Source organism: Leptonychotes weddellii, chromosome 10 (genome assembly GCF_054177405.1).
Source record: "Leptonychotes weddellii isolate Sample4059 chromosome 10, ASM5417740v2, whole genome shotgun sequence".
Taxonomy (NCBI): domain Eukaryota; kingdom Metazoa; phylum Chordata; class Mammalia; order Carnivora; family Phocidae; genus Leptonychotes; species Leptonychotes weddellii.
In genome coordinates this window covers 97,138,047-97,156,941 of record NC_138378.1, presented here as the reverse complement: position 1 = coordinate 97,156,941, position 18,895 = coordinate 97,138,047, and the positions used below count along the sequence as shown (strand labels likewise).

The following is an 18,895-nucleotide window of genomic DNA, read 5'->3' as shown; positions in this document are numbered from 1 at the left end:
ATTATAAATGTCTAACTAGCCAGATTAAGTATTTTCGTATGCTTTGCTGATTTTTCCAGTACCTTCAGGAGTTATAATAAATGTTTTATGTATAATCAAAGGATATGTGCAAGCTATTTATCAACTATTAAGCACCTGCTTAAATATTTCTAAAATATCAAGGGGAGTGGCAATCTACATGAAACTGTAGCAAACAGCCCAACCTGACACTTTATATATTCCAGTGCCCCGCACATCCACAGAACTTATTAATCAAACAATCCATTAAATCATTATCCCCTAAATTTCAAAATTGACCTGCACATGGGAAACAGGGGAATATAAATTATTTAAAAAAAAAACAACTCCCGGGGGACAATTTGAAAATATTTATTAACATCCTTAAAATTATTCACAACTTTTTTGACCTAGAAATTCTGCTTCTGTGAAGTCATCCTAAGGAAGCAAATAAATATACGAAAGAATTTATATTTATCACAGCATGATTTATATCAGTGCAGTTGGCATGCCCCAGCCTGTGGTTTTATAATAAGGTAAAATTTTCACTAAATACTCAAAATGGCAATCATATGCCATTTTACCCTTAGTTGCCTATGCTGGATGTAAGCTGACCTCAGATTGTCTTTCACTTATTCCTGAAAGAAAAAAAAAGATGTTCTGATCTGCAAAGAGTACTCTTGTACATTTTTAAGAAGAAGGCAGTTTACATGTATGTACAGGAGTAGAACATGCAGTGCCTAGGGGAAAAAAGCCTGTCTGTATATACACCAAAATGCTAATAATGATTATCACTGGATAGTTGGGTTGGAAATGATTTTTTTTAATACTTATTCTGCAATATCCAAATTTTCAACACAGTGGTTATTGTTCTCATTATTATAGCCAAGTAATACAGTACATATTGTAAAAGCTGTACTAAATATGGGTGCTGCCCAGCCTTTCACTGATGACCTCCTCTTCTAGAATATTCCTGCCTCTAAGAGCTCTGATTTCTACTTACCTACGAAAGCTCTTGGGAAGCCTCTGGCACTGCTTCTCAGACTGCAAAGCCCCTTAGTTTTAATATTGTGATCTGTTCACACATCCCATGCACATCATTCCTACTCATTAATTTTATGAGTGGAAACATAGATGAGATCACTGGCAAAGTCACAAAGGTGCGTCCTCGCAGGTGGGATTTGAACTTGTATCATTTCGTTATCGAGCGTGTTTATTCTGGAGTCTAAACTTGCAGATTCCATTTCTCTCCAAAGTGGAGGGCCCCACAAATGAAAAATGGAAAGTTTGTAAATTTTCAATTTAACCTGGAAAGGACTGGGTTCAGAACAAACCCAGATACCTAGAATTCTACCCAACATCTCCACTTGTATCTACAGGGAGCAGCTCAAACTCAATTTGTAGAAACACTTCCAGAAGCTCCTTATTGCTCACTGAGTCACATTCAGATCCCTTAGTCCAGCATTTCAGATTTTCTATGCCCTGTTCTTAAGACCATTTCTGCCCATATTGCTTTCTGTTTCTGGACATAATTCCTTTTTACCCAAACATTTTTATTCACCATAATTTAAACATATAATGTGTCTGTCAGTTTTCATGCAATTACTTATGCTGCTCCCACTCCTTAAAATTTTCTGCTCTGTATGGATTATGCCATCCATTAAATGCTGTGTCTTACTTTTCCCTACTTCTATATCAGACCCAACTAGTCTAATTTAATTTCTGGTTCTGCCTTAACCCAGACTGGGGAGAGAATAGACAGGCTAAATTGTTTTTAAACTTCTCAAGTTTTAAAATATCTTTCCTCATTTGCTAGAGAAGCAATGCCTGCACAATAATGCTTACATTATCCTAATAAAAATGTAAACATTTGCATGTAAACTATGCTTTACCATCAACAGATTCCAAGACAGAAAACAGAATTTGAGAAGGGAAAATGGACAAGTAAATCCTCATATCTATTTAATTATAAGGCACTCATGTAGAATTTCCTTTGGCTGCCTCCATCAATACAGCAATGATTTTCATAACCACTTTGACAGGACAATTTCATCAATTTGGCAAAACAAAAAGGAAAATAAGATATCATCAATCCCTTTGATTTGATTCCTTTCTTCTTTCATTTTTAGCTTATTAGATTGCATGCATTTCTAAGAGCCACCAAAATAGAATGGCATTAAAAAATACGAATAAAATAATCAGAGAAAGACCAGTTGTGGTCAGAAGATGAGTGTCAGGCTATGAAGTTCACAATATATCTTATAGGCAAAGGGGATCCTAGTTGAGTATTTCAGGCAGGGGACTAATGTAATTAGATTTGTTTCTCAGAAAGTAACCTGGTCAAAAAGAGAAGATGGACTAGGATTGATGAGGGGTGAGGTATAGGGAGCTATGGCCATGATCAAGCAAATATTGAACTTGGGTATTGGGGTTTGGGAAAGAAGCGCTAAGGATGGGGACTAGAGGTCAGATTGTAAAGTGTTTTTGAAAAGCAGCATGTTGATTGTTGGAAGCTAGGGAGTGATGTCCTGTGGATATTGTAAGAAACTGACTTTTAAGGTATCTTTCTGCAAACAAACGTTTATTAGCATTTTTCATGTGCTATGTCTGTTACCACCTGTAGAAAAGCAGTAGCTACAAACCACAGCCATCTTACTTCTAAAGCCAAGAGAGAAAGTAGGCACTGCCCATTGTTCCCTTGACTCTGAATCTGCCCATTTGTGAGTTTGAAATGACGAAGAAGCAAAAAGAACGTCTCCTCTAGACAGAAAAATTTGATGACGATGATTTCCTAATAGAAACAATATCAATACACACAAACGGGAAAATACAAAGAGCAGAGGGTTAAGTGTGCAGTTAAGTCCAAATGCCGAATGTTGAGTTGCTAAAATAGAGAAACGTCACTGGAATTTATTCTGAAATGAAGCTTTCACAGTGCTTGTCAGTTCCTCCAATAGCAGTTTATCACAACATAGGCTGACAGATCACACCATATTTTTAATATTAACTCATCCACAGCTCTAGACGCAGGTGCTGCAAAGAGTCCAAAGTCCATGGATGTTGTAAATAGGGTTTGCCGCCCCGGTTTTCTCAGCCTTGAAGATTAACTCCCAGGCCCTAGATTCATTCTCCTAACATGGAGAGGAGAGGAGAAGGAATTGCCAGAACTGGTTTCTTGGTAAACCCCTTTCTGCACAAGTAAGATGGTAATCGTCAAAAAATTGAAGGCTGGGCACTTTAATTTTCTACCATCTGTAATCATATGCAAACTGTGGTGAAGCCAAAAATGAAGTCAAAGTACAAAGGCATCTAATATGTCATTTCTTGTGTCATTTTTCTGGACTATGGATCTGGAGAAAAAAGCTGTTTGCAACAGGGTAATTCAGTTATATGATGCACTCATGCAAAATCCCATTTTAAGTGACAGGGCATCATTACAGAGTAACCACATGATATGGATAGGGGCTGGCGCAGACTCCAGCGGATGGCCACGCTTCTTTATTTGAGCTGTCACATCATGAATCAGAGGGGACCAAAATGAATAAGAGCCCTGTTTTAAGAGTAGAAACTCCATGCTGACATGAGAACGGAGGGCTGCTTAGGCACGCTGGCAGTTTCTTCAGGACTCGGTAGGGCAGTCGAGTTTCCCATAGATGGAATTTTTTTTAATTTTATAATTTGCATATAGTTGACACGCAGTGTTACATTAGTTTCAGGTGTACAGCATAGCAATTCAGCTTATTTATAGGTTATGCTGGGCTCACCACAAGTGTAGCTACCATCTGTCACCATGCAACCCTATTAAAATATCATTGGATATATTCCCTACACTTTGCCTTTTATTCCCACAACTCATTCATTCCATAGATGGAAGCATGCATCTCCCACCCTCCTTCACCCATTTTGTCCATCCTCCCAGCCCCCTTCCTCTGGCAACCATCAGTTTGTTCTCTGTATTTATAGGTTTGATTCTGTTTTTTGTTTATTTGTCTGTTTCTTTAGATTCCACATATGAGTGAAATCCTATGGTATTTCCTTTCCCAGTCCGATGTATTTCACTTAGCATAATACCCTCTAGGTCTAGATGGAAATTTCTGATGAAACAAATAAAATACCTAAAACAATAACTAAATTTAAACTACTCCCTCCAGTAATGACTTTAAAACATGTGAAAGTTGTGTAGGGGAATAATCTTTAGGTCTAGAAATACAAGAAGAAAGTTAGAAAGTTCATGTTTATATGGGTTAGCAAAATTAGACAAGATATAGCACAGTTTAAATGTTTATCTAATAATGTGTAAGCTTGGTACATTGGGTCACACACATACATAAAAAGATAGGTGAGAATTTCTCTGGGCTTGAATTGGAGCTAGAAAAAAGTTGTCTGTCTCAATATTGTTAGTAATCCCAATTATTTAGGAAGAAATTCTAAGCATGTAGCTTCTCAGTGAAGCAGCAAGAGGCAGAATAAACACAAGCTTAAGAGACAGACGCAGGTTCAAATCCTGTTTCCTCCCACTTAGTAGCAATGTGACTTCACCAAGTATAAATTTTGGATGAGACTATTGGCCCCATTAACTAGAGGGAAGGTAACAGGTGGAAAACACCTGACATAAGTCACGTTAATTTGCATCTCCCTTCTTCTTTTCCCTCTGAGGCCGAGGTTCTTTCAGCCTCCCAAGGGATCAATTACGGTAGCGGTTGGTCCAGAGCAAGGCTGTGTTATGAGGCATCCCACACAGTTTCTTGTTCATTTCATTCAAGCCACCTTCATTGCAGCTTCCTTCCATTTTCTGACTCCTTAGAGATGAATTGATGTGTCTGCCTGGAATACAAATTGCTAAAGTCGTGCTTATGTCTTCGTCCTGACAGCTAAGATAAAAGTTTCATGGAGAAGTGGGTTGTGCTCAGGCAATAGCACAGAAAATACAACTCTTTAAATCGGCTTAATTTTACCATTCTCAAAAACTTGCTGAAAATATTTCCTCCTCTGTATCAGTTTTTAGAGACTTGATAAAACAAAAACCTCTTGTTAGTCCCATAATTCTTCCTTGCACAGAAGAGATCTAATATATTTCCTGAGGATATACTTTGACGGTTGAGCTCTACAATGATTTCATAAAAATATCAGACATAAAAGAAATATCAAGGATGGACTCTCTGAGAGAGAAACAAAGTTCCTCTCGCTTCAGCAGTTTGCACGCCAATATGATACTAAGTTGTTATGGCTGAATTTAGTAGTGGAAACAACCACACTAGTGCACATGGCACAGAGGAAGGGTGTCTCTCTGCCCAGTTGCTGCTCCACAAATTCCCAACGCCTGGGGGGCCCAGGAGATGGCAGACCGACAGTCAGGGAGCTCTTCACTCAAGTGTTCACTGAGGCCACTTCACCCTGAAACTGCTTGGACCTCCACATTTACTGGCATGAAGTGAGCTTATCTCAGCCTCAAGTGAGTCTGAAAAAGGTGCTTTGTGTTATCTACGTAATTATTCCGGTCCCCTGATTATGTAGGACGGAATACAAAGAAAAGAATTTTGTCCCTCTCTTGGTCGTGAGATATTAACAATGAAACAAAAGAATGAATTAGTAGATTCTGTTAGATTATGAGACCTAAGATTAAGTGTATACACAGTGAGTGTACTTGTTCTTTGCTCCAAGATGTCTTCCTCTTCCCACATTCTGAGTACTGGAACAGAATGAGAGTATGCCCATGATTTGTGTTCATGGCTCTGATGAGGTTATGATACATCACAAAAACAAATTTATATCCACTATTCAAAATATAAGACCGAAGTATCCATACTTGGGGAGAAGCACAGGTGAGAGAAGAGGAAGGAAGGAAGTAGGAGCATCTAATCTTTAGGTCTAGAACCAGCTCACCAGAGATTAGGTCACCAGAGATAATGTGTCATTATTGCTGTATTGTTGGATTGTCATCATTACCAAGGGTCAATATTGGATCAGTGCGGTGGGTAGACATCTCAACAGAATGAATAGAGAAGACAAATAAACAAATGTAATGAGAGATTTTAGAAAGAAAAGAAGAGAAGGAGAAAACAAATAAGGGGATATAAAGAAATAGAAATTAGATAATTAGGAATGCTTTGGGACTTGATTTGATAAGTAAATATAGATCAGTGTCAGCCATAAAGCCCTGAGTGCTTTAGAAGAACATGTTTTGCATAAATAAGAGGGTTTTTTTCCTAAAGGGACAGACAACATAGAAAATTCACAGGGTGTGTAAAAATTCAGTCTATCATTCTCAGTGGACCTCTCCCAGGACCTGTTTCTCATTTCGTTCTAAGCTATATAAAACACATTTAAGTACGGGATTTCAAGTATGTTGACTTTTAAAAAAGAACCTCACTTTGGGAGCTCTTCAGGGACAAGAAACAGAACCTGGGTGCTTTTCATCTTCTTCAGAACACTCTTGTCTTCTTTCACTGTCACAAACATACGGTGCCCATTTTTCAGATGCTATAGTCTCTTATCGATTGCAGCTGACATCTAGAACAGAATCAAATACGTTAAGTCTTTTCTGCAGGTTTTGTTGACATTCTAAGCCTGAAACTTTTCAGGAAAAACTTAGCCTTCTCACACTTTATTCATAATTGTTCATGTTTAGTGTTTTTAATTCTAATTCTAGTATAACACAATTGTTAATAAATGTATGATATCGAGCCTTTAGTTTCTTTGTTCAACCAGTTGCCAGATCAGCCCTCCATTTTCTCCTACCAAATTCCTCCTTCCCACTACCACGTAATAGCAGGCCTTGAGTTCACTGGGGCCATTGGAACACATATTTGAAATCCACCCAGTCACGGAATGCCAAGAGCGTCTTACTGCCCAAACTGTAGCCACCATTTCACTGAACAGTTTTTAAAACAATTTTAGGGTCGTTGTCAGCTAGTGTGCTGCTGTCTGTTTAATCAGTTCCTTATTATACATGAATCCATTCAACTCCCAAGAAATACGGGAAGGTCCACACTTGTTCATCTGATGGCTTCTAATGAGAGAATGTACATGTATCGTTGGCATATTGGTACACCGTGAGTTTCATTGTGCCCACAGTTCAGGTCCAGGCCATTCTGTGGGTAAAGCCTCACTACACACTCAAAAGTCATCATCTGTTTGGGGGATGAAAGTCACTAACTCACTAAACCTTTATTATTAAGGTACTGACAATGTCCCAGACACTACGCTCTAGAGTTCATAGGTGGTGTGTATTTATCTCAGAAACAACACAATGAAGCAGATACTATCTTTGGGTACAATTTACAGATTGAGGAAAACATTGCTGAGAGAATGAAGTCACTCCCAAGGCCATACAGCTAGTTGGTGGCAGTCAAATTTGAATCCAGGTCTTTATGTCTCCCGAGCCATGCTCAGAAATAGCACTAGTTTTAGCGCACTTAACAGTCACATGGAGGTCTTATTTAAAGCTACAGAGTCCCACAGAGATTCTGATTCTCATCCAGAAAATCAAGAATGAGGTTCAGCATTCTTGCCATATCAGCATCAAGAGGTAGAATTTAGGGATGCCTGGGTGGCTCAGTTGGTTAAGTATCTGTCTCCGGCTCAGGTCATGATCCCAGGGTCCTGGGATCGAGTCTCACATTGGGCTCCTTCCTCAGCGGGGAGCCTGCTTCTCCCTCTGCTCATGCACTTGCTCTCTCTCTCTCTGACAAATACATAAAATCTTTTTTAAAAAAGAGGTAGAATTTATTTCTCTACCCTCTTGAATCTAGTAGGCTTTGTGTCTGCTTTGACCAATAAAATACAGAAGAACTGATGATGTTAAAGGCATAACCTTTAACTAGCCTGGAATCATTTGCTTCCTGTCTCTTTAAACCACGAGACTACCCTGTAACCACCATGCTGTGAAAAGCCCAAGCCTTATAGAAAGGCCCTGAAAGATGAGGCCACATGTGATGCAAGAGAGAGCGAGAAAGAGAAATTGAGAGACAGAAAGAAGAGTGCTAAGGAGCACTAAAGCACCGCACATGAGTAAAGATGGCACCTTGGAAGTGGATCTTCCAGCTCCAGCCACCCCAGTGGACACCATATGCGGCAGATATAAGGCATCCAGCCGGGTCCTTCTTCAATTCCTGATCCCAAAATCATGAGCAAAATAAATGATGTTGTCAAGCCGTAAGTTTTGGAGTAGTTTGTTACAGAATAATAGAAATCTGCAGTATACTCCCACACATAATTATAATTATATACATATATTATATATACTGGATATATATATATATATAGAAAGCAAAATAAAAAAAATGAAACCCTTATGCAAAAAAGAGTTTTAACCAAATTTAATGTAATAGAGTAAAACATTTTTTCCTATAATTATCTTATAATTTTCTTGAATTCTCATTTTTTATTTTGCATGTATAAACATGGCCATAAAATTCTGCCTCTGGGGTCAAATTTTTATTATTTATGTATTTTAGCTTTAAAATATTTTCTATACTGAAGTTATTGATACATTGCCTTTAATTTTGCATTTCCTCTTACCTTTATTTCATTTGTCCAAATATACTGAGGTGTACTTGACAAATAAAAATTATATATACTTAAGGGATACAATGTCATGTTTTGATATATGCATACATTGTGAAATGATTATCACAGTCAAGTTAGTTAACACACCCATCATCTCACATAGTTCCATTTGTGTGTGTGTCTAGTAAGAATACTTAAGATCTACTCTCTTAGCAAATTTCAAGTATACAAGACCGTATTACTAATTATAGTCACCATGCTATATGTTAAATTGCCAGAATTATAGAGATACATTTATGACTCCAAAATTGTGCTGTCTTCTGCAGAAGCAATGTGATATGAGGCACACACAAAGATCTACATTCCACTTTTTTTGCACCTGATTCATCTGTTCAGAGATCAAAGTCAGTCTGAGTTATTAAATGAATTTTTATGTATTCTTCTCTAGAGACACGAATTGAGACTGAAAGGCTTCATTATCATAAGTTCCCAGATGAACACAAGTCCAGTGAAATTAAACAAACTTTTAACTTGCATAAGCAATTGTTAACTTTTCAGAACTAATCCGTTTCCGCACTGGAGATATAATGGCATTTTATCCTTTTAACCTCATGCCTAGACACTCTGCACAGAAAATCCTATTTTGATCATTAAAATTGATGCACATACCAAATCATTGAATAACTACACTCATTCCCATCTGCTAGGGAGGCACAGTGCCACATAGAGGTGGCTCGCCAAGACTTTTGAGGCATAACAACCAACCTAAGATAGGATCAGACGTAAAACATGCTGCTTGCAATAACAGTTCTGCCCAGTCTGACTTTCTGTTTAACTCTGGGCAAAATGTTTCAATAGAAAACATTATGACCATCATGTGTGGACATAATCAATTATAAAGGTTAGTATTTGGGACAGCCTGATGGAAGTTATATCTGACTTTCCTAAAATGCTCACGATGTCATGAAGAACGTCCTCATCACTGTCAGGGCCACCTTACCATCTGAATTGGAACACCATGACTTTACCTGGACCTGCATTGGAGGTCTACCTCAACCTAACCCACAACTGGCCCCTACTTGGCTCTCTTTAGTTTATTGCTGAGTTTTTGACAGGATCTGTACCAAACCTGTCACAAATCCCTCCTCAACTCTTCAACACTGCTTTCGACCCAAATTTCTTGTCTAGTCTCATGGTTTAGGTATAGGTTATATCTGATCACTTCTCTCCAGCAATTCAGGCTCATATACCCAACTGTTTGTGGGGCATCTCTACCTAGATGTACATAGCACTTCAATCTTAATGCATCCCAAACTGAATTTGCTATCTTCAGTTCATCATTTGCCATGTTGCCATGGCAACATCACCACCCAGTTCTGCAAATCTTCTCCCTTACTCCAGGCCTTCAATCAGGTACCACGTCTTGCCATGTTTAGCTACTCATACGTTTCAAATTTAGCCCCTTCATGGAAGCCTTCTACCACAACCCTGGTTCAAGTGCTCATTATCTCTCACATCAACTGTTGAAAAAGATTTTCAGACCTCTACACATTAGCCCATCAAAAATAGTAATAGTTAACATTTATTGAGTGTTCCCATGTATCAAGCACTTTTCAGGGTTGTTGCATGTATTAATTCATGTAATCCTTCATAGGTGTTTTTATGATCCTCCATGTTAAAGATAAGAAGTCAAGGCAGAGAAATTAAGGTGCTTGCCCAATACCATGTCTAAGCATGTCAGAACCAGAGTACTGATCCAGAAGTCTGACTTCATAGCCCAGGCTCTTAACCATTCCACTCCACGACCTAATTATGGCCTCCATTCATTTAGAATGGCTGCCAGTCACTCACAGGCTTAAAACCGGCCTTCCTAGGAAAGCATTCAGAGCCCTTTGTGATGTAACCCCCACCTACTGCTCTCTTGTATCTCCAGGCTTTTCTTTTCACTGGTCTTTTCTTCCTGTGTGCAGATCTACTCAGGATTCTACCATTTTAAGAAAAAGATCTTCCATTAACCCTGTCACCCTTCCAGGTTCCTGCCTCACCTCTCCCCTTCACACTCTTCAACCAAAGAGAAAACAACACTCCAATTCTCCATTCTCCCACACATCACTCTCCCATTAACCCTCTCTTCAGGCTCCCATCCTCTTTTACTAAACCTGCTTTTGCAGAATCATCAAGGCCTCTCTAATTGACAAACTGAAGGTTGTGAAATGTGAAGTTAAAGAAAACCCCTTGAGCCCAGCTCACTCTTTCTAGCTAGGTGATCTTCAGCAAATTATTTAACTTCTCTGAGCTGGTGATTATTCCCCTTTCCATCTCTTCCTCTCTGAAGTATATCTACCTTCCTTCTATCCTGATACTGTCAAGCCACCCCCATCCCACCCTAATCATAATACCCTCATCTGCACCTGTTTTCCCTAAAAATCACCCTGCACCCAGGACTTTGTCTCTCCTCTCTTTCCACCCAGTCCATGCTTGGCTACTTACTACCTGTATGATCTCTGGCATTTAACTTCCCCTCCCCATGGTTCCTCATTTAAAATATAAAATTAATAATACCCATATTCATACTTAACTTTTTTATAAGGATTAGTTAATATAGAGAGAGTTACAATGAAAACTCTGAAGAGTCATTCACATGTTGGTGTGGTTGTTGTATTAGTGTGTATGTTGGGGGGTGCTTTTGAAACAATCTCAAACTTAGAGAAAAGCTACAAGGACAGTACAAAGAATAACTTTTTCCTTCAACTATTTAGTTCAGATTTATGCCCGATCTCCCCCTAATACTTTAGTGTCTATTTCCTGTCAACAAAGATGTTATGCAACATAACAACAAAATCAGGAAATTGACATTGATGCATTACTACCACCTACTCCTCAACCTTTCAAGGATTTCCAGATAGCAAAATGATCCAGTTCAGAATCACACGTTACATTTAGTCGTTATGTGTCTTTAATCTCCTTTGCTCTGGAAGAGTTCCTCAGCTTTTTTTCAACTTATATGACATTGACACATTTGAAGATTAAAGGACAGTTATTTTGTGACATGTCCATCAGTTTCACTTTGTCTGTTGTTTCTCATGATTAGATTCTGGTTAGGAGTCTTTGGCAAGAATATCACAAAAGTGATGGTGCATTCTTTCTAGCAACCTCTTAGGTGGTGTATGATTTTTGTTTGTCCCACTGATGATGTTAACGTTGATCACTTGCTAGGGATGGTATCTGCCAGGCTTTTCCACTGTGAACTTACTTTTTTCCCTTATTCATACATATTTTGTGAGCAAAGGACTATGTGGAAGAGGTATTTTGAAGTTATGTAAACATCCTTTTTTCTCATCAAATTTTCAACTTATTCATTTGTTTATTATATCAGTATGAACTTATGATTTCTTATTATTCTCAGTGATTAATTGTTTATTTTGAGGCTCAAATAGTTCAAGATTTGCCTGGGAAGAGCCAAAATATGTCATTTTGATGTGCCCTATCATCTTTTAGCACCTCCTTACTTTCTAGTACAAAAAGCTATTCCAGGCTCTTGTATTTTCCTTGTCCCAGCTCTGGAATCAGCCATTTCTTCATGGAGACCTGGTTCCTTTTAGAGCTTTCAGTGGATAATGGTATTTGGAGTCCAGGATGTGAGCTCTGGGTATACTCCTTGCTATAGTAGAGAAAGCTATTCCAAGACCTTTTCACTGGAGAGAAGAGTGAGGGTATGTATCTGTATGCATATACACATGCATACACACACACATTTACATCAAATATGAACAGCTTGTGAGAGAAGATTGGCTGTGAAAGGAAGAAGAGATAACAAAAAATAAGATCAATAAAAGTAATACAAGTTTTTCCTTCCTTTTTCCCCCTTTTCTCTTCCTGAATAAGTCAGTCCTAAAGCTATTGGAGAGAGCTATCTACAGGGAAGCTTGGCTGGTGTGGGATGGAGGAGCCCAAGCAGGGTGAGGAGTATGTCTACGCAGAGGAAAGGCCCAGGTTGAGATTTCCTAAGCCCAAGGCAGAAGGGGGGTGGAGGGTGAACTGTGCAGAGGAGAGGAGTACGATGGTATGGGCTATTGGAGCCTAAGCAGGGTGAAGGGGGGGCCAGATTAATCTGAATTTTCCAGGGAAACAGAATCAATAGGGGAGAGAAGGAAAGAGAGAGACAGAGAGATTTACTATATGATTATTGAGGCTGAGAAATCTAGGATCTACAGTCAGCAAGCTGGAGACTTAGGAGAGCTGATGGTATAAATTCTAGTCTGAGTCTGAGACTATGTCTTGGCCAGTCTTGGCTAAGACAAGACCAGTGTCCCAGCTCAAAGATAGTTAGGCAGAGAGCAGGAATTCTTTCTTACTCTTACTCTGTTCAGGTTGGATGAGGCCTACCCACAATGGGGAAGGCAATCTGCTTTATTCAGTCTGTAAATTCAAACGTTAATCTCATCTAGAACCATCCTCACAGGTACATCCAAAAATAATGTTTAACCAAATATCTGGGTACCCCATGACCAAATCAAGGTGATACATAAACTTAACCATCACAGTATCCATATGTGAGGATATTCTTGCTGCAATTTCAGAGCCTAAGGGGGATGATGAATGTGTCCGTACAGGGGAAGGCCCAGTGGGAGTTACTAGAACCCAAATGAGGTGGGAAGGGCATCCATGAATGGGGACAACCTGACATAGGTGTCACAGCATGGCAAGGTGAGCATGCTGTCCATGCAGAGATGTTGCTTGGTGAGGGACATCAGAACCCAAGCAGGATAAGCTGAGTGTACACACTGGGGAAGGTGTATACACCTTCCTGGGGTATAGGAACACAGAGCTGTATGGGATGTAAGGACAGCATTAAGAGAGAGGAGAGGGTGGCCATGGTGATGGGTGATTTGGTTGCACACAGGAAGGTTGATCAAATGTGTAACACCTCACAGTGGCCTTTCCCCCATGTGGACACACTCCTCATCCTGCTTAGCCTCCAGTGTCCCACACCAGCCAGCTATCTATGTGCCCAGCTCTCTTGCTTTGCCCCACCTAATGGTGTTAGGACTGAATTATTCAGGAAGGGAGAAGGAAAAGGAAAAGAGGCATAGTGTTCTTTTTATTGGCCTTTTTTTGTTTGTTATCTGTTCTTCCAGCACTACCAGTATTCTCTGACAAGTTGTTTGTATTTGCTGTCCTCATTTTCTACTCTTTAGTCATTCCTCAACCCACTCCCATCTGGCTTCAGCCCTCAGCACTTTCAGATGTCACTAGGTCACCAATGTCTTCTTTATTTTTAAACCCAAGAGATCTTTTTTAGTCCTTGTGCCACCTAATCTGTTTGAGGTATTTGGTCATTTGACCTCTGAACATAGCCCATTCCTTTTGCTTCCATGACATAACACTCCTGTGATCTTCCTCCTGCTTCACTGGCTAGTTCTCCTTTATATCCTCCTCTTCCTCCACCTACTGCTTGAATGCTGGCACTGTCCAAGACTCAGTCCCAGGCCTTCTGCTCTTCTCACTCTTCATGCTCCCATGTTGCAGACCTGCTTTTGCTCTCGTTGTCATCTATATGCTAATATTTTATTTATTTTTTTAAAGATTTTATTTATTTGAGAGAAAGAGGGAGAACAAGCCAGGGGAGCAGCAGGGAGAGGGAGAGGGAGAAACAGGCTCCCCACCGAGCAGGGAGCCCAACGTGGGGCTCAATCCCAGGACCCCGGGATCATTTCCTGAACTGAAGGCTTAACCGACTGAGCCACCCAGGTGCCCCTATATGCTAATATTTTAGAAATCTTTGTCTCTATCTCTGTAAGCCTGACTTTGAGCTCAAAACACATACACCCCACTGTCTGCCATGCATTCATTCATGCATGTATTTATTGAGTATTTACTGAGTATTTATTGAGCAGTATTTATTGAGCACCTGCTATATACTAGGTGCACTGTTGTAGAATCTTAACATCTTCATTTAAATGTCTCAGAGTCACCTAAAACTCAACATACTCAGATAATGCCATTATCATCATCTTTCGTTTGTGGTCTATGCATATATCCAAGGTTCTCCAACTCAATACAGGGCATAATCATCTTATCCTCTGTCAGAGCCAGAAACATCTGACCCTCAACTCCTCATCCTCACATCTAGTCTATTATTAAGTCCTACTGATTTTACCTTTTACTTATCTCTTAAATCTCTCCAATTCTTTCCATTTCCATGAACACTTAGACCTGGCCACCATTGTTCCTGGACTACAGCCTCCTAACTGGCCTCCCTGTCTCTAGTCTTGACCCTCCGCATACACATACTTTCAAACTACTGTCCATATTGTAGTCAGAATGTTCTTTCTACAATATAGATATATTCATATATCTATGATATATATATAGATATAATCATATCATTTCCCAGCTTTTAAATCTTTCATTTTGGGCTCCCTTTGCTCTTGAGTTAGAGGGGAAACTCAAACATAGCTTCAAAGCTGCCCATGATCTATCCTGCTTAGCTCTTCAGCCTCACTTCTGCTCTTTCTGCACATTGAACCTTCTCTACAGGCTCCAGATGGTTCTTTTGGCTGATAACATCCCTCATTTCTGCTACCTCCACTTAGGAACACCCTTCCTCTTGCCCTTTTCCTGAAGAACTTCTACTCATCCTTCAGGTCATGGGAATGTTGCTTCCTCAAAGAAGCCATCCCTGATACATAGACATGGTTAGGTCCTCTGTACCCTGAAACCCCCTGTCCTTTCACATATCATGCTTGCTTTCTTATAATCACTTGTTTAAAAGTCTGTGTTCCTAGACAGGATGCATGTTCCATGAAATCAGGAATCCTTTCTATCTTACACCATCTATGTTTCACACGGTGACAAGCACACAGCAGAAGTTCAATAAATATTTGCTAAATGGATGAGTGAATTATTGGTGCTATAATAATAAACTAGACCCTATTAGGTTTATCCTTTTACAGTCTGGAAACATCATGAACTGATTTTAATGCATTCAATTAGTGTTAATAGATAAATATGTGATGCTATGTGGTATAATCATTGAGAACATTGAGAGCCTGCTTGTTTCAAATCCCAGCATCTTCCCTTATTCACTCTGTGCCTTGGGCAGTCGCTACTATTCCTGTACCTATATTTGCCCATCTGTCATATGTTGTACTGAAGATTAAATGAGTCATTGTGCGTAAGTTACTTAGAATAGTGCCTGTAGCAATACTATATAAATAAGAGTTATTATTATTTTTGTGATATTTTCATCTAGACAAGCACCTTGCCTTTACAAACTCCCTTGATCATGGGAATAGATTCAAAAGATAAGGAATTTCATGAAAGGGGACAGAATAGTGAACAAGACCATTTTGGGGGAAGATTCCAAGATAGTCCAGTCTAAACCTGCTGTATGGGCATGATTATGAGTAGCAACTCTCTTGATCTCAATAGTGTTTATCTCAAAGTTACCCCAATAGAAGATAAACTGTAATGGCCAACCTGAGCAGAAGGAACCTCCAGAGCCTCTCCATGTTTTATGGATATGATCTCCACTCTGGCCCTGAAGCCAGGAACCCTCATCCCTTCTTTGCAGGGACTTCCCAAGACTCATCATAGCAACACAGAAACACTTAGACCTCCCGCTAGTATATGGACATGATGCATTGCTTCAGGCTATACATGACTCCTCTCAGTGCCACATTTGTTCTTAAATGGAACTTAAGTCACAGGAGGAGGGATAATGGAGAGAGTGGCAGCTTAGCAACAGAGGTGACTTTATGGGCTGGTTGTTCTCTAACCTGTTCTCTTTTGATGTTGTATCGTTCCCAAGTGAGGACAGGCACAAGTACAGAGGAAATGTCAGGTGTGGATCATGTTGTTTAAAGCTCATTTAAAAATACCTGGCATGGTATTTAATGCATAAATAAATAAATTAAAGATATTTAAATTTTTTAAATGGCCATAACAAAAGAGAAGTTTTAAAAGTAATTAAAAATAAGTTTGTAAGAGGATAGGGATCTAATGATTTGTGTTTTTTTTAAATTATGATGAAAACCTAGTTTTAAAATATAAATAAGTGATGGGGATGTAATGCACGGCATGGTGACTATATATTGCATAGTCGAAAGTTGCTAAGAGAATAGATCTTAAAAGTTCTGATCATAAGAAAAAAATTTTTGTGACTATGTATAGTGACGATGTTAACTAGACTTGTAATATATACAATACTGAACCATCATGTTGTACATCTGAAACTAATATAATGCTCTATGTCAATTATAACTTGATTTAAAATCAAAGACTAATATCAAATTTAATAAATGTTAGTGTTTTGAAAAAGTAAGTAATGTGCAAAATGTAAAAGCAGCTTTCCCACAGAGAGGGTTTTTGTTTTGCGGTTTTTGGTTTTGTTTTTTTTTTTAGAGAAGGGGAGAGAGAGAGAGAGCAAGCATGAGTGGAGGGACGGAGGGAGAGGGAGAGAGAATTCCAAGCAGGCTCCACACCTAGCACAGAGGCCAACGCAGGGTTCGATCTCACGACCCGGAGATCATGACCTGAGCCAAAATCAAGATCCAGACTCTTAACTGACTGAGCCCCCCAGGCACCCTGCCCACAGAGAGGTTTAACAAATATGTGAATAATATATATAAATAAAATGAAAAGCACTTGGTTAATAACATATATTTCTAAAAAGTGAATCAAGGGTATTTGTTTTAAATGATAGAAAAAGGCATTTTTCAAACTACAACTAAGCATTATTTACAGACCCATGCAGCGAATCGACTAGATTAACAGAGGATTAGTGTGGAAGATGTTCTCCCTCACTTCCAAAAGATACAAGGAAAGTCTGAATAAGAAATCAGATACCAATCCCCCAGGATTAAGTCAACACACAATTTCTGCCAGCATCCGAAATATGGCACAGATTCAGAACCTGGCAAGTAAGAAAGGGAGTGACTAGAACCCAAATCACTGCATCATCTTGGGATAAAGAGGAGGCCTTTACTCACACTTGCTAGATGTGGAAGTTTGTGAGAGTGACAATTACCTACACCTCAGTTCCCTCGTCTGTAATTTGGATAAAAACATACTTACCTAAAGGGTTTTGGGGAGTATTACGTTAGTTAATACCTGCAAAGTGCAACACAATGCCTAGCACATAATAAACTCCCAGTAAATGTTAGCTATAACCATGTTTATTACATCGATTTCCACTGAACCCTAAGTGAAGCCTTCCTACATGCCTATAATCATGTACATCTTTTGTGAAGAATGGTATTTGGAAGCCAGGATGTTTGAGATTTGCACTTATTTGCATTTATATCCAGAAGGACCTTCACCTCCAGAGTTAACAAAACCTGGCAATCAATTCTAGCTTCTTCATTTGCAGATAGTGAAACTTTAGGTGAGCAGTTTTAACTCCCTTGTCTTCAGTGTCCTTATCTTTAAGATGGAATAAGACCTACCTTGCTGGGTTGTAATAAAGATTAAGTGAGATAATATATGTAAAGTGCCAGACACAAAATGATGTTTCACAAAGAGCAACAATATAATAGGTACTAAAAAGAGATGTTTTATCAATGTTCCATTAATATTTTATTGGGAAATATAAAAATGGAAATTCAGGCAAAGAAAAAATATTTCAAATTGATGCCAGTTCAACAAGCAGACGAAAAATCTCTAGTGAAATAATTCTATGTCACCATTCCCAATGACTGGGATGAGCTGGTATGCTAATTACAAAATTTTTTGGAACATTTGAAAAAAATAAGGCATTTGTGTATTTTGGCAGCAGAGAAAAGAAGCTCTACTTGGTATGATTTGCTGTAATGATATATTTATCAGAAGCAGTTCACTTTATCTGCTGCAGAATGCTCTTTGATGTCATTAACCTACAGAAATAATTATAGGAAAGTAATGCAAGATGCTTCAAAGGGTGAGGTGACAGGGGCTTTCCTCCACTCCTGAAGGCTACATCAATTAATGCAGCAAACCACAGTCCTCTGGAGTCCAGGAAGTAAGGAATCAGAAAGCACCTGAATCAAAGGCCCTTAAAAATTCTTCTGATTACTCATATAAATCATATTGACATTGATTCTTGGAAAGAAAATACTGGTAATTATTTAATAATGCAAGTCTTCTGCAAAACTCCAAAATTCACAAATCTAAAATATTTTTTAATTTTTTTAGATTATTTATTTGAGAGAGAGTGAGGAAGAGAGGGGAGGCGCTGAGTGAGAGGGAGAGACAGAATCTCAGACTCCCTGCTGGGTGCAGAGCCCAATGCGGGGCTCAGTTCACGACCCTGAGATCATGACCTGAGCCAAAATCAAGAGTCAGTCACTGAGCCACCCAGGCGCCCCACAAATCTGAAATTTTAAATGATAATATAAATCATGATCAGCAT

At 39.0% G+C, this 18,895-nt stretch overlaps 2 long non-coding RNA genes across 2 annotated transcripts in view; one reads left to right on the top strand and one right to left on the bottom strand.

Moving 5' to 3' along the window:
* LOC145715952 (uncharacterized) overlaps positions 1-18,895 on the top strand; it is a 519,543-nt gene that overhangs the window by 81,619 nt on the left and 419,029 nt on the right. The gene's annotated exons all lie outside the window — the stretch shown is intronic.
* Positions 3,059-18,895, bottom strand: part of LOC145715951 (uncharacterized) — a 24,482-nt gene continuing 8,645 nt past the window's right edge. Inside the window, exons 2-3 of the long non-coding RNA XR_014138267.1 lie at positions 6,368-6,507; positions 3,059-4,821 (exon numbers count right to left, since the gene is read on the bottom strand). This is a non-coding gene — a long non-coding RNA (uncharacterized LOC145715951). The remainder of the gene's footprint in view (positions 4,822-6,367; positions 6,508-18,895) is intronic.